The following is a 16,442-nucleotide window of genomic DNA, read 5'->3' on the forward strand; positions in this document are numbered from 1 at the left end:
GAGCCTACAGAAGCATGTGAAATGCCTTTAAAGAGATTTGCCAATGTGCTGACCTCTTTCCTTTTGAGAGGCAAAGGAGGTGGGGTGGGGGGGTTGGGAGATGGAAGCTTCTGAACCAGTGCTGGACACTGGAATAGCAGGGAGTTGGGCTGAGCAAAACTTGCATATAAGCTAAGAGTGAGGGTCAACTGCACCTATTGGGACCAATAGTCAACCAAGAACTAGAAACTTGGCAGTTAAGGTATGAGAAAGAGACCAGCGTCTTTTCCTGAATGGGGCTTCCTGTTATCTTGGGTATTCTGTGTGTCCACTTTTACTGACTCTTGAATTATAGTCTGATCATCCCAGAGAAGCAGCACAATGCAACGGAGAGTTCTGGATTTGCTGTTATGGGAAATGAGTTCTGGTCTGGCTCTGCCTTTATGCAGTCACGGAATTTTTAATCAATGTACTTCTAAAGACTCCATTTCCTCATTTCTAAAATGAGGGTTCTGGAATTCATGACTGCATACTCTTTTCAAACTCTAAGACACAAATACATTCTCTGAGTCATGGACAATAAAAAAGCCAAGGTTAAACTCCAGGATTCATAGAATCTGTCTCAATAGGATTATGTGGTGGAAAACTGCAAATCTGACAGCAGAATAAAATGGGATATTCCAAGGTCTGGAACTGACTTTTAATGAATCTTGATCCCTTATAGTTGCACTAGCCCATTATCAAAGCCCATGGGCAAGGGCAAGGCAAAAATAGGTTATACCTGGCATGTCTTTATTGAGAGAATGGACCCACTCACAATCATAATGAGAGAACAAGCCTGAACTATCATGCTTACTGCAATTTGGCATCACCTAAATCTGGCCCTAACTGTCAGGACAGGGGTGGAGCAAGCAACTCAAGACTATCCAGTGAACCCGTGGATCAATCAGAAAAATCCATCAAGAATGGGGAATTTACTAACTGTGATTAAGACCATAAGAGTGGGGATAGGAGCTGGGAGGGCATCATGGATAAAAGTGAAGAGAGGTTGGTGGCAGCAGTCAGGATGGAGGGAGCAGAAGCAAAGAAATGGTCCTGTGGTACCTGGTCTTCAAAAATGTCCCTCCCAATCAATTAATCCCCTACTATTCAGGTCTTTTGTAATCTTCTCTCCTTTTATTTGGCCTGCCCCTGCAACCAGTTGAATATGGTGGAACTAACACAGTGTGGCTGTCAAGGACAGGTCATAAGAAGACTTGAAGCTTCCATCTGGGTCTCTTGGAGTGCTGGTTCATGGGATGCTCTCTCCTAGAACTCAGCTGCCATGCTGTGAGAAACCCAAGGCACATGGAGAAGCCACACAGAGTTACTTCTGTCCTCTGAACTTTCTAGCCAGCAGTTAGCATCAACTGCCAGTCACATGAGTGAGTCATTTTGGAAATCCAGCTCAGTTGAAGCTTCATATCACTCTAACCCCAGCTTCAATGTGACTGCAACTCCGTGAGACACCCCAAATGAGAACTGCAGTCTAGTCAGCCCACTGACCCTTGAGAGATAATGATAAATTGTAATATTGAGACACTAAGCTTTGGAGCGCTTTTTTACGCAGCAATAGATAACCAGAACAAGCCCACAAAGAAGGGAGCAGATGGACAGAAAAAAGCAAGTTCTTCACGAGAGAGATCATTTCTAGGGTAGGCTCAACAAAGTCACATGTATGCTCAACATACCATTCTTTCACTGGAGGCAAGTTGAGGGGATCATTTTCTTCATAATATAAATAAATTAGTACATGAATAAATATACTAAAATATAGCTGAAAGAGACTGAAATTGTACTTAGTGATAGTCTAGGACGGAGATTCCCAGCAGCTAGTCTATGGATAAGTACTTGCTCTTAAAATGTCTTCACAAGTCTATAATATGACGAGAAACATAAAGAAAATATAGAAATTTATGCTCGTGAACATAAGTTTATCCTACTTAATGAAAGCAGCCCATGAAGTGATCTACTCTCAGAATTCCCAAGTATGAAACAAAAGAAAGTTAAATCCCCACCATCACCCAAGCCCTCAACATCAAGTTCTTGGCCATCAGGAGATTGCCACATTCATGTCTCTACCATGTTTCTCCTCCCTCTACCTTCCTTCTCCCCACAAGCCCCAGGATTGAAAAACTTGGAAATAGCATTGATCTCCTCTTCCTGAAAAACCTGCACTTCCCTGAGGCATGGGTGATTTCAGACCTCCCACTTCCTCCGTGTCATGTCCTTCTTTCCTACGCAAGACTCATGGCTAAGCATCAGTGGTAGATAGGGCAAGGAGGATTCAGGAAATGCACACATTTAGGAATGGGGGAGGGTACATGGCTTTTATCAGATTCAGTAAAAGATACCCCAATATAAGGCAAATGGAAACCCCGCTATTTTCCAATACCTTGGCCTTACTTAATATCTTTACCTATATTTGAGTAAAAATAAGTAAACACCTTTTAAACCCAGGTGCCCTTTCTTCTCCAGCTCTGTCAATCCTTCACATGGTTTAAATTACTATAATTTACATAGTTTAAAGACTGCTACTATAAGTCATATTATTCTTCTACAGAGGAGAAAAGGAAAGCCCCTGAATAAGCCTGACCTTGCCTAAAGTTACAGAGAGCCAGAAGGAGAGCAGAGATCAGGTCCCACGGCATTCCCTACCAGCCTTCTCCTTAGGTAGAAGATCAAAGCCTGGGCAGAGAGCCAGGCTGACTCTGATTTACACTGTGAAAGTCACCTGTCCAACTCTGCTCCAAAGGCAAAGAGATCAAAGCTTGAAGGGGGTCTAGAGGCAGGGAAGAAATAAAATATTTATTCATTGAAATGCATGATAATTCTCCACCATACACCTTTTCAGTAATGTGAGTGAGGCCAGGAAGAGGCCGTTATTCATGCTCCTTCCACCAGCTTGCTTGATGGCTCCCATTTGACCTACCAGATGGGCCTCAGATAGCTTTGCCCAGAAAAGGAAAAACGGGGGAGAAGGGAGACTTGAGAAATGTTGTACTCTCAGACAGTCTCCCAAGCACCTCTGCCACCTCCGTGGAGACGTTCTGTAAGAAGAAGGTTTTGAACTCTTTCAGTCTCAGTTCAAAAATAGTAACATGCTGGGGATACAAGTTCAGTTCAGTGGTAGAATTCTCACCTGCCATGTAGGAGAACCAGGTTCAATTCCCAGTCCATGCACTTCCCAAAAAACAAACAAACAAAACAAACAAAAACCAACCAAACAAACAAAAATTCAACAAGCGGTGCTGCAATAATGGGATTCTCACATGGAAAAATCATGAAATGTGACCCCACCATACAGCACACACACAAAAATAGTAACATGCTGAAGTTCAAAACATAAACCAGAGAAAAGAGTATCCGAGGAGGAGCATACTCTGGAGCCCCAGTTTCTCTCCCTTGACCACTGAGGAAAATGAAAACTGACTTTTCTACCTTTTGGGATTCCTATTGCTGAAAGACTCTGAGTATCATTTTACTGGAGCTGGCCTTCAATAGAATTAGGAGGCAAGATGAGAGTAAGAAGGGATGTCAGGCTGGTGGCAAGCGGAGATCTTAGAGCAGCATATTAAACTCAGAATGAACATATTTTCTGGCTGGGAAGGCAACAGTGGGGCAGAGACATAGTGATTGCGTGGTCTTTGGGGATTTCTCGGACTGAAACCCTTGCCGAAGATGACGTCACTATCCCTCCTCAGAAGCAGGGCCCCAGGGAGCTGTGGCTCACCACAGAGGCAGCTCCAGTTTCTGGGTAAAGGAAGCCAAGGCCACTTTGGCCCTGGCTACAGAGTGTGGGCGGGTGCGGGAAGATTTAAGGATTAAGTGGTGAAAATCTTAAGTGAATATGTTCTCCTTATTCATTGTCATCTCAAAATCTTTCAGCTTTCTTACCCCAGTACCCAAGAAGGACAGCTTAAGTATGTGTTTCCCACATTTCTAAAAGTATAATAAAAAGTGTTGTCATGTGTGTGTTTTTTAAAGCTGGCCCCTGTCCCCATGACAGGTATCCCTGGTGCCATTTGCAATCCTGTCTCCTGCTTCATTTCCCCACTTGCCACATCCATGATGGATTTCATAATGCTTCATTTTCCCATTTCCTACTGTTCCATGACCTTTGTCCTGCGCATGCAAATGGCTCCTCTTTCCAGATCGTCTTTCTACTTTTTCTAGAAATGCATTGAGACTAAGAGCGGGCAATTTTGGAATTTTGTGTATTCTGGCTCTCCTACTTTTTGGTTATGCGATTTTGGGCAAATCATTTAAATTTGAAGTCTCAGCTTCCTTATTTATAAAGTAGGGTGAGAATGAAAAGAGAGAGAGAAGATATGTAGCTAGCTCTGGGCCAAGTGTATAGCATGTGCTTGTGGATAGTTGCTGCTTGGAGTAAACTCCAGCTCCACTCCTCAATATGGAGCTCTGAGGAAAAAACCCTGAGAACCTCCAGTGACTGAGGCCTCACTTCCTCTCAAGCAACCCCACTTGAGTTAGAACTTTCCATGGATGGAAAGTTGCTATTAGATTGCAGCAAAACTTACTTCCACTTGCAGATATCGTGGAATGAGCAGTCCCACTTCAGGTCCACAAAACTGTTTTGTGTGCCTTGCAATCTGTAGGTGAGATATAGAATCCATTGCCCTAATATACCTGACTTCCATGTGATGGAGTCACAAAGAGCCAGAGGGTTAAGTTCAGCCTCTTCTAGACTACACATAGAGCCAAGCAGAAGAGGTGAAAGTCTCGAAAAACCTCCTACTTCTGTCTTTGAAACCTACCACCCCATCTCCATTAACCCAGACCAGTGGTTTTCCAGGCCCAGTTATTCCTAACACCTTTCATCCAGCCCCAAATGCCCTTTCCTTGCCAAAAACCCACTCGAAGCCTCTGGAGCTTTGAATGTAAAGCACTTATATTGGGTGACCAGAATCTCATTAAAGAGAGTGAGAAGAAAGAGCTCTTGAGAGCCACTGAAGATTGGCTGTGATCCAGAGACCAAATGGGCTTACACTTGGGGAGGCCTCAGAGGTGATGGGATAGAATGTGTCAGTGGGCAGGAAATGGAAGGAAAGAGAAGCAGGGTCTTAACATTCAGGGCATCTGTCCCCAAACCCAAGTTCAACAAGGGAACAGGGCTGGGATGAAGCCAGACAGAGAACAAGATTCAGTATGAGATGGCCCTGCAAATCATTTTCTTTCATGTGTGTGCATTTTTTTTTAATTGCAAAGGATAACATATATACAAAGCAAAGAGAGAAAAAAAAGAAATAACCTCATGATAGGTCTTTTTGGGGTAAAATTCCTGGTTCTCAGGAAGAAATACTTCTGCCAATGGATATAATAAAGGTTTCACTGCAACTAAGGTTGTGTGACATCACATCCTGCAAACCATTTTCTATCAGATGGATTCTCTTGGCAACTGCTGCTACTGAGAGCCCCCAACTGGATGGCAGTTTCACTCCACATTTGCAGCAAGTCAAGGGGCCTCAAAACATCTGGGCCACACAGAGATAGCTCTCCTTTATTCACTCACTCATTCAGTCAAAATATATTGCAAGTTGTGGTGGATCGAATCACATCCCTCACAAAGACACATTTGAGTCCTAACTCAGGTCTTGCGGATGTTGATTCATTTGTAAATGGGATCTTTGAAGATCCTATTTAAGGAAGGCCGGATTGAATGAGGGTGGGCTTTAATCCAATATGATTGAAGCCCTTAAAACCAAAGGAAATCTATACAGAGACACAGACGACAGAGCAGAAGGAGTAGAAGCCAGAAGAGCAGACAGGAAGAGACAGATTGCCATGTGACGTTTTCAGTACAGATATTAATTACCAACAAGCCACCACCAGAACACAGACTTCGGAGAAAGTATGGCCTGCCGATACCTTGATTTTGGTCTTTTCTGGTTTCCAAAACTGTGTGACAATAAATTCTTATTGTTTAAGGCTCCTAATGTGTAGTATTTGTCATAGCAGCCCTGGCAAACTAGTGGCTTCCAGGCACTAAGTCTGGAAATAGTTAAGAACATGGACAGCAACTCCTTCCCCTGTCATGGGGCATTCTTCTCTGGCCAATATGCAACAACATTGAGATACAAGGCCGGGCTTCATAACCCCCCTGCCTCCGGGTCTGGACAGGTAACACACATGAGTAAAATGATCCAGTTGTAAGACACTAGGAAGTAGTAGGGACTGTGAGGCTTAGCGATCTCACACCCCGTCTAAAAGGGGCAGCTACTATTTGGTTCCAGACAATTGTTTTCCACACATTGCTATGAGCTTTTATGCTTTTCGGTAGAAGCCAGGAATCTCAATTTCTGTGAAATTTAACTTTTAAAACCTGGAACACATCAAGCTAAGGTCACCTGATGACCAGGTCCTATCTGAGGGACATACCTTTGTGACTCCTACTTTTGATGTCTTGATTGACAGGGGTTGAGTGTTTGAGGTACAAAACCTGGAATCACAAAGACATGGTCTCAAATCAGTCTCACCATTTACTAATGGGATTTAAGGCAAGTTACTTAATCTTCTTGATCTTCAGTTTCTCTTCTGTAAAACAGGAATAAAATCATAGGAAGTTTACATAGCAATCAATGATAGGTATAGGGCAACCATGCCTGTACATAGAAAGAACACAATAAATGTTCATTGTAAAATTTTCAGGGTCCTAGAAGGAAACACATGCATATTCAGAGGTTTTAACCAAAGGAGTTTGTCTTTATTTAAGGAGGCAGGGTTTGGGAGAAACACCTAAGGGCTGATGAAGCACTCAGGGACTAAAAATATCAGGGAGCTGTTACTACCCCTAGACTGAGGGGCAAAGGAGAAAACCTGCCACCAGATCCCAAAGAGAGATGAAACTGTGGAAGATGGGTCAGTTGGCAGGAGCTCTGGCCCTTGTTTCAGCCAGGGTCCTCCAAAGAAACAGAACCATTGAGATTTCTATGTAAATAATAAGAGGTTCATTATAGGGATTGGTTCAAGCAACAATGGGGATTGGTAAGTCCATGTTCCATAAGGCAGGCCACAAGCTGGAAATTCTGATGAAAGTAAAGTTGAATTCCCCAGGAGAAGCTGACTCACTGAAGTAGAGGCAGGAATTCTCCCTTTGACTTCTGAAATCCTCAGTTCTGTCTTTGAGAATTCCCACTGATGGGATGAGGAAAGTCCTCTCATTGCTGAGAGTAGTCACCTTTATTAATTAGACACGCAATCAGCCCTAGATGCAATCAACAGACTATAGATGCAAGTCAATCTTCAAAATACCCTCACAGAGACTTTCAGGCCAGTGCTTACTTGACCAAACAACTGGACACCACAGCCTGGCCAAGATGACCCATGAAATTAACCATCACAGCCCGAAAGAAGTACCCAATACTGCCTGAACTACAGTGAAGCAGGGAGGGAACAGGGGAGAATGATACCCCTACCTCACCACCTCTCCTTCTGATTTTCCACTGCTGCTTCCCATTGGCCAAACCAACCTAGAAGCCAGAAGGCAAGGGAGCCTGGGTGGTGCAGCCTGCAGAGGTCAGTCTCTGAGGGCACAGGCAAGGACAGAAATGAGCAGAGAGTGAACAGTGGATTTGGAGGAAGGCACAGTTGTCCTTTACTTCTCCCTCTTCCTCTCTCCTTGTTACCTAGTGGAGCCTTTTCTATTATACCTCAAAAACACTCACAACTTTGAATGTGTCAAGCAAGCCAGGAGAAAGTACTCAAAGAGCAACTTTTTTTCAGGAAAGTCTGGGGGATCTTCACTGTATAGAAGGGTTGGGCTTGGTCGAAGGCTCAACAGCTACCAGTGACCAGAGCTGAACTCACAGTTGGTTCGGGATGTTAATGATCAGGTCTCCTCTTAAATGCAGGTTAGTGGGTTATGAGGTTTGCAAAAGAGAATGGAGCAGAAGGAAAGAACAGACTCTTAGTGAGGAGGGGAAGGCAGGGAGTGGTTATTCTGCTCTAAATGCTACCTCAGACTGGGATTGGGAAATTGAGCAGAAGTGGAGGTCATTAGGAGAAGCAACTCTCAAGCACTGCTTCTAAAAGTATCTGTGAGTACATGCTAGGCTGCAAGTAATTGAAAGGTCATTCATGTAACTGAAACGTTCAGTGGAGCAGCGCAGTCTTCAGGTGTGGTTTAAGCAGAACTGTGGAATTCTGCTCCTGGTCCTGCCTTCTTCCATGGGGTGGCTTCATCCTTAGGCTGGTCTCAGGGAAGTTCATACATCCAGACATGACACCATCCAGAAGACAGCAACCTTTGGCAGCTATGTCAGAAATGGGAATTCTTTTTAGTTGCACCCAGCAAACTTTTGGACACATCTCGTGAGCCCAAACAGAGTTACATTCCCATTCTTGAATCAATTTCTATTCCCAAGAAATCCCTTCATGTTTAGGGATGGGCTATCAGAAAATACTTTATAGCAAGAAGAGTGGGCGGGATTACTCTGATCAAGAGACTGTTTCCTCATTTCTCTGTAGGATGGTGCAAAACTAGTACCATTTTAATGTCTCAGAGAGAAGAGGATTCATTACAAACAGTGAATGTCTTATGCTTTTTCTGATGAACCCTGTAATAAACAATTCTGGGATGTTAGAGGCTCTAAGCAACAAAGGTTTATTTCCTACTCATGTGAGGTGTCCAGTGAGGGTTGGCTGGGAGCTTTGTTCTGTGTCCCCTCCCTCAGAGTTTCGAGTAGAGAGAGCTTCCACCATCTGGAATGTTCCTGGTTACCATGGCAGGGCAAAGAAAACATTCTGATTTGCACACTGCCTCCTCAGCTTCCACGTGGAAATGGCACATGTAAATCCCACTCACGTTTCCACAACCAAAGCAATTTGGGCAGGCGCTTCTAACTTTAAGTTGTAGGGGAGTACAATCTGACCTTATGCCTGGAAGGAGGAGAACAAAAATATTTGTGGACAGCCATAGTTAACTGCTACACAATGTTGGCAAGAGTTAGGTGAGAAGGACATTCATAGACATAACTGGTGGTAGCGCAGATTGGAATAGATGATCTAAAAAGCAATTTGGCAATGCGTGCGAGGGACTAGAGGAAAGGTCGTCTTCTTTGGATCATCCTTCTTTATGTCACCTTCTTTTAGGAAGTAGGAACTCAGACAATGATTTATGCACAAACATGAATGTCGAAGCGCTTGCATATTCAAACAGAAAAACAGGAGCAACCACAATGTTCACTGGCAGAGTAATGGTTAAATAAATCAAAGTGCAGCCATATGAGACATAATTTTGCAGTGTTTCAAAATGTTGCTTTGGAAGAGTGCTTAGTGACATGGGAAAATGCTCACCATTCCCGTAAGTCAAGTTAAGGGAAGGACATAAAATTGTGATGTACTAATTATTATAAAACTAAAATGCCAAGAGTAAGGACAAATGAAGCGTACTAAAATATGAATGATGGCTATTGCTAGGTGAATTTTATTGCATTCTTTGTGTTTTTCTGTATTCTCTAGTTCTAGTTACAGATGAATAAACATTTTTAATAATCAGAAAAATTATTAAAAATAAAAATATAAGGTTATTCATTACAGCAACATTTGTTATGGCAGAAATTGCAAACATCTAACTTCCACCAATAGGGAGTTAAATAAACTATTGTTCAGTCAAATAATAGATTATGATGAAGTATTAAAAATAAAGTGTATATATTTGTTCTGCTATAGAACATTTGCTGACATATATGAAGTGAAAAATAGCAAAGTGCAGAAAAGTAGGTATAGCATGCTATAATTTGCTTAAATACATGCATGCATAGTTCCAAAAAGAATGCACAAGAAACTGATAATAGCAGTTGCTTTTGAGTGGGGAAAGCTAGGTGATTGAAGAGCTGGTTTATGGCCATGGAAAGGAGAGTTTCAACTCTATCCTTCACTTTATTTGATTTTTAAAAACCCAGAGTGTGCATGAATTACCTCATCTTATGTTACAAATAAGTAAAATAAGATGCTGGCTCCAGCATAATAACTATGGTACTTTCCCACCCTTCTCTCTAGGTCATTGGGCCACTTGGACCTTCTCAGTGTAGCATAGGTTGAACCATGGCTACAGCTTGACAATGTTTGGGGATTGAGAATGAATTTCATTGATCTGTCTGTCGTTCTTAATAGGAATAACAGAATTTCCCACAGGGAATTCACTTGTCCTTTTACCTGGGTTACAGGTATCTGACACCCTTCCTTGGGACCAGTCCTTAACATCACCGGTGCCTACACTGTACTGATATGGAACCCTTCATGTCCAGGCTCAGCTCCCCAGAGCAAAGCAAAGTTCTGTATCTCAGGACAAGCTTGGGGAGAGTATGAAGTGTAGAGATTTTACTCCTTAAACATGTTCTGGAATTGGGCCCTATAATTCTCAAGTCTTCTTTCAGCTCCTCCCACACCGTATGTTCCTTCTTTCCTATCCCTGCTGGGAATGGTCTGCGACAAATTCATTCAACAAACCCTGAGTCTAGACACAGGAGATTTAATAGTGAACAGAATTCAACAGAGAACGATCTAGCTTTCACGGAGTTTATACTCACGCAGACACATGCACATAATAAAATTAAAAATTAAAATATAAAATATAAAAATAAAAATAAAAATAAAATATAAAAATTAATGTTATATTTTTAAGATTAAAAATATAAAATTAATATAAATTTAAAATTTTAATTGTGCCAAATTAAAATATGGCACAAGTACCATAGAGGCAAATCAGGAATGCAGGTAGGGAGTACTAGGGGTGGGTCAGGGAGGCCTCACTGCAAAGGTGAAGCTTGATTGAAGATGGGAAGGCAACAAGGGAGGGAACTGTGTGGAGCTGGGAGCGGTAAGTGTGTATTGTGAGCTCTGAATTTTACCCCACTGTTCCAGCAGAAATGCAGGAACAATGTTTTAAAATTTTTATAATAAAATACTTAAACATTTTTCCAAGATCTGAACAGCTATAAGAAATAATATAAATGTCCAGCAGGGGTTATATCATACAGTGACCATGAATTGGATCATAATCTAATCACTAGCAACATTGGATTTGGAAGAACGCTTAATAAGATGCAAAAACACACTCAAAATACAATGTTGAACAAGAAAAGTAGAATGCAAAATCATATTCTAATTTTGTCTTGTCTGCTGCTAGAGCCTCTTTAGCACCCAGAACAGTGCTTGCCACATGGTAGATATGTAACAAGTAGTAATAAATATCTGTTGATTAAATTGATTGTTGAATTTAAGCATATCAGGAAAATAACTGGAAGAAAATGTCAAACCACTGATGGTGGTTGGCATTCAGGGATGCAGTGATTGTCTGTGGCTACCGAGTTTTCAAATTTGAATAATAAATATTATTTATTTTTTACAGAATTTGAATATATAGAATGTCATCTGAGCCCCTTGTTCATGGACGTATTTGGCTGAGTCTGCTTTGATGTGCTCTGAGTGACTACCAACAGCCAAAGGTTTCTTTGCCTGGCCTAAAATTTGTACCATCAGGAACCTTCTCAGGGAGAACATGAGTGTTAACTGTCTTAAGGAAATTACTGCCTGAGAGAAACACTGCATTATCTAAGAACTGCCACTTATTTGGGAACCAGAATATGTGCTATTACTGTAACACTAGGGGTTCTCAACTTTGACCGCACATTAGAATTTCATGGAGCTACATACAAACCAATTACATCAGAGTTTAGGGGAATAGGGTCCCAGGCATCAGTGTATTTTTTAAACCTCTCCAGATAATTCCAATATGTAGCCAGGGTTGAAAATAACTGCCAGGTATGTCTGAGTTTATTCTCTGAAGTAGGTATTTCAATCCCAATGTGTAGATGAGGAACTGAGGTTCAAAGAAGTGATGGTCAGTTTGCCTGATGTCATATGTGCTCAAGTGGGAAAGCAGGTGATTCAACCCCAGGTCTGACTGGCATTGCTAGACCTGTTATTTTTATTGGAGGCAGGTGATACCCAGAGAATTTACCCAAAGACGCAGGCTGCTCAGTTACGAGTCAGTACTCAAGCTGAGGTTCTTGCATTCAATTACCACATGCTGAGAGTCAGAGAGGATAATGGTGGTCAAAATAGTACACCAGACTGGGACTGAGGTCTACCTCTAATGGAGGGTCAGTGAGAACTCTGGGTCTGGTTATATCTGGTCCCACCTTGGTGGGATGCAGGGGCTTTCCTCTCATGCCAGCATCTGGCCTCTAGGTACGTAGGCTCCACCCTCCACTCAAGGAGGAATGAGTATCTTAGGTCATTAAATGAGGGTCATCTTCATGGGATGGTTGAGTAGAAGAAACTTAGACAGAGACAAGCACTACTTCTGACTGAACAATTCTTGGAGGACCTGCTAGCTGACAGGTGGTCATCTGCACCGGTTGGCAATGACAAGGGTTAGTGGGTGCTGCCTCAACACCCATTCATTTCTGCTGATGGATGGTTTCTGCTGAGTTAGAAGCTCTGGGTTCATCAGTCTTATACTGCCAGGTCTCCCTCGTTTTTCCTCAACCCAACTGCTTTTTATTCCCTCTTAAGGAGGGAAAAATGATCTGCAGGTATTCATTAGAATCTCCTTCTGTCTCGCAGTTTGGACATTGGTAGCATGAGTTTGTGGTGTTTCCTTCTTCTCCTAGAGTGAGTGACTAATGCCTTGAGTCAGGAATATGGTGTAGGAGGGACGGGCCTTTAAGAACCTATGCATCTTGTCCCACAGACTCAAGGCACTGGTCAAATGCGGAGGAGAATCAACATGGCAGAAAAAACAATGCCTTCCTGTGATAAAGACAATAGGCTGAGAACCTCCATGTGGCATTGAAAATGGCTTCTTTTCGCCCCAGAGTGAGTATATGTGAGAGAAAACTGGCTGTTATTAATATTACTGTGGCTAATATCTTGGCTTTCGTTTACCTTTACTGAAACTCAAAAGAAATCTCTTGGCTAGAATCCTGTCCCTCTAATAATTGATTTCCTTTCCAGGTAGGCCAAAGAATTCCCTTGGAACATTGCATAAGCCACCAAACTCTCTGCACTGGATGGAAAAAGCTGGCACAAATGCAAAAAGTCACCTCTGGACTGAGCCAAGCTGGTGAATTCCGATGAGCTGGAGCTCCCTGAACCCCAGCCTGTGCATGTCAGGCAGGGAACTTTGCCTTCAGGTCCAGGCTCCTGCTTGTCCTCCACACTGCCGTGGGTAGAAAGGGTTTGCCTCACTGGCAGACCCCTTTAGAATGGTACACGTGGAAACCTGCTCACCCAGGGTTCTCAAGATGATAAAAGGTCTACACAGACCTCTTGCAAACTAGATTTGTTTCTGCATATAAGCATTTACAGATTGGGTTTCCCCTCCAAAACAATAGCACAGAGCCTCATGAGCTTGCAGAATCACAGATCTGCGAATCTCTGTGCCCTTTCTGCAGGCACACCTTATTGGATCTATGCAGAAGTCACATTCTTTTTTGGTTCCCAGGGCTTTTTGCCCAGAAGTGAACTTCAAAGAAATAGCAACAAAAAGATTCACATGTCAGCAGGTCCACGGGATAGCCTGAGAATCTCACTAGAATGGGAGGCCCAACACACTCTAAACATTAACTTTCCCAACCCGGACCCATTAAATTGGCTTAAGTTAGTTGAGAATTTGATCTTCTACTAACAGATTCTTTTTAGTATAATATTTAGATAGGTTCGATTCCTTGTTAGTTATCAGCATCTCTTTGGGAGGCTGCAGACTGTATGGAGACTGGATGCATGCAAATCCAGGCTCCAGCACTTGCTAATTAGGTGAACTTGGACATGTGCTTTAAATCCCCCAGCTCTCAGTTTCCCCAGCAGTAAAACAGAAATTTTAAGATCAAGTGAATTAATCCAAGTAAGGTGCCTAGAACAGCACTTGGCACACAGAGCTCAATAAATGTACTTCTTTCATTTCCTAAAAGTAGGCTTTGATCAGAAGGGGAGAACAGTACCTTCTGGGGAAAAGGGACAGATCAGAGGGTGGACAAGGACACAGAAAAAGAAAAGCTGGAGACAGTGAAGTCAAAATGCCATTCTGAAATTGTGCGCCTGGCAGGCGCACAGGTGCAGGCAGGTGCACAGACCCAGGGAGACCCAGGTACCAGCAGGAAGGGGAACAGCACTCTCAGGGTGCTAGAGGGACCTGTGAGTGGGATAGAAAACCCTGTGCATTTTTGAGGAGTTAAAATTACATTAAAATTATGAACATAATGAATTTTCTGTAGAAAATTTGGAAGAATTCAAACAAAACGGAAATTTTAAAAATCAATATTTCTGCTCTCTACGCAACATTTTTATATACTCCATTCCATCTTTTTTTCCCATGGATAACTTAATATATATACATATGAATTTTGGCCCACTTTATATCCAATTTTAACAATATTGGGATCATATTTTAAACTGCTTTTTCCCACTTAATGCAGCTTGAGCACTTCCCCTCATTAAATATGGCTTTTAATGGTTACATTATATTGCATCATATGGATTCATTTATCCAATTCACTATAAACATTTAGGCTGTTTCTAATTATTTATTATTGTAAATCATGCAGCAATGAGCATCGTCTCCTATAAATCTTTATGTGCATGTCTGGTAACTTCCTTAGGATAAATTCCCAGAAGTGGAGTTGTGGGAGCAGAGTTACACTCATTTTGGAGCATCTTCATACATACTGCCCTTTTACCTGCTCTGAATGTACACACACAGAAATGGCAGTCGTGATTCACAGTCGTGAAATTTAAAACCCTTTCTTCCTTCCTCTATTTCCTTTCCTTGGCTAAATATTGCTCCATTCTTCTATATCAGCCCAAGCATCAACTCCCCCAAGAAGCCACCCCCCACTTCCAGCTTGGCTTAGATGCTCCTTCTCTATAGCACCTAGCCTTTTCCTTTATTTCCTTCTAATACAGTGTTTAATATACTTTATTGCACTTGGTGATTTACACGTTTGTCTACCTGGATGAACGGGAAACATTTGATGGTAGAATAATCTCTCTAGTTCTGATACATGACATACAGTAGATATTGGTTTCTGGATTGCATGGGGAGCAGACGTCCAAGCAGGCTAGCTCATACAGGAGCATGTACAGTGCACTCTGCCTGTATAGGTCTCCTGTATCACTGCAGACAACGTGCTCCAGTGGAGAACTCCCAGCCCTTCCATTGACCTCTAAGCCAACGAAAATGCTTGTCCAGAGATTACCATTTCATCATTTGCAGAGGGCTGACCTACACAGAGTCTAGAGGAAAAATAACCTACAAGGTTTTTTTTTGTTTGTTTTTTTTTTTTTTTTTTTAAAGGAAAGACAGAGAGAAGGAAGGAAGGATAGAAGGAAGGAAGGAAGGAAGAAAGGGAAACATCCTTTTTAAACATTTTCTTGTTTTATTGTATTTTTGTTTCTCCGTTTTTGTTACATGGGCTGGGGCCGGGAATCGAACCGAGGTCCTCCGGCATAGCAGGCAAGCACCTTGCCCGCTGAGCCACCGCGGCCCGCCAGCTACAAGGTTTTTTTGATGGTAGCCACGACTCTTGACAATCATGACTGCTGGTCAGAGATGTCAGGAGAAAAGAATAGACCACAGCATGATATTAATGGGATCACATATTCTTAAAGTTGAAAGAAAACAGACCAGCTTGGAGGATAGCTAAACATTTCAAGGCCTAGAGAAGTGCAGATAATAATATATACAATAGGGTTGTTCTAAGGATTGAAGGAACTGCAAAATGTTAAGTCCTAATAAATGTCTGGTATATCACATTTTCTCAGCAAATAGGATTCATTTGTGCAATCACTCATTCAGCTAATATATAATGAGGGCATCTTACCTGCCAAGGTCCAAAAATTAAGGGTCTGGACGAACACCACATGATAATGCTCATGACCAAGTGTAACATTGTTTGGGAAATTATAAAGAGACTTTGGGAAGGAAATGGTCCAATAGCCTTATGATTACTGAGCCGTCTCTGTATTCTTAATTATTCAGGGATGCTTCCCAGCTCCAAGTTGGAAAGTCATCCACTCATTACATTCTAAAAATTGCCACTGATTTGTCAGTGCTGCCCAGCTCTGGGCCTAGCCCAGAAATGTGAAGAGAGGCAGTTATTTCAAAAAGATCAGGCTTTTCTGAGTCATACAGACTGACTCAGTCACAGAGTCTGAATCCCAGATCTATCACTTACTAGGGAAGGTCACTTCACCTCTCTGAGCCTTGATTTCTTTATCTGTAAAATGGGATTCATTTTTTACCTTTGTGGCATGCAGAATAATGGCTCCCCAATATTCTCATAACCCAGTACCCAGAACCTGTAAATCTGTTACAAGACCTGGCCAAAGGGGCTTGCCAGGTGTGGTTAACGACCTTGAGATGGAAGAGTGTAGTGTATTATCCAGGTGGACCCAATCTA

General features: G+C 42.2%; 1 long non-coding RNA gene across 1 annotated transcript; it reads left to right on the forward strand.

Moving 5' to 3' along the window:
* The first annotated feature begins 8,779 nt into the window (after positions 1-8,779).
* Positions 8,780-15,173, forward strand: LOC143664597 (uncharacterized). The gene is made up of 3 exons (XR_013166538.1): positions 8,780-8,987; positions 12,737-12,861; positions 13,000-15,173. It is a non-coding gene; the product is annotated as an uncharacterized LOC143664597 (long non-coding RNA).
* The last annotated feature ends 1,269 nt before the right edge of the window (positions 15,174-16,442 follow it).

The sequence above is a fragment of the Tamandua tetradactyla genome, chromosome 20 (genome assembly GCF_023851605.1).
Source record: "Tamandua tetradactyla isolate mTamTet1 chromosome 20, mTamTet1.pri, whole genome shotgun sequence".
NCBI classification, from domain to species: domain Eukaryota; kingdom Metazoa; phylum Chordata; class Mammalia; order Pilosa; family Myrmecophagidae; genus Tamandua; species Tamandua tetradactyla.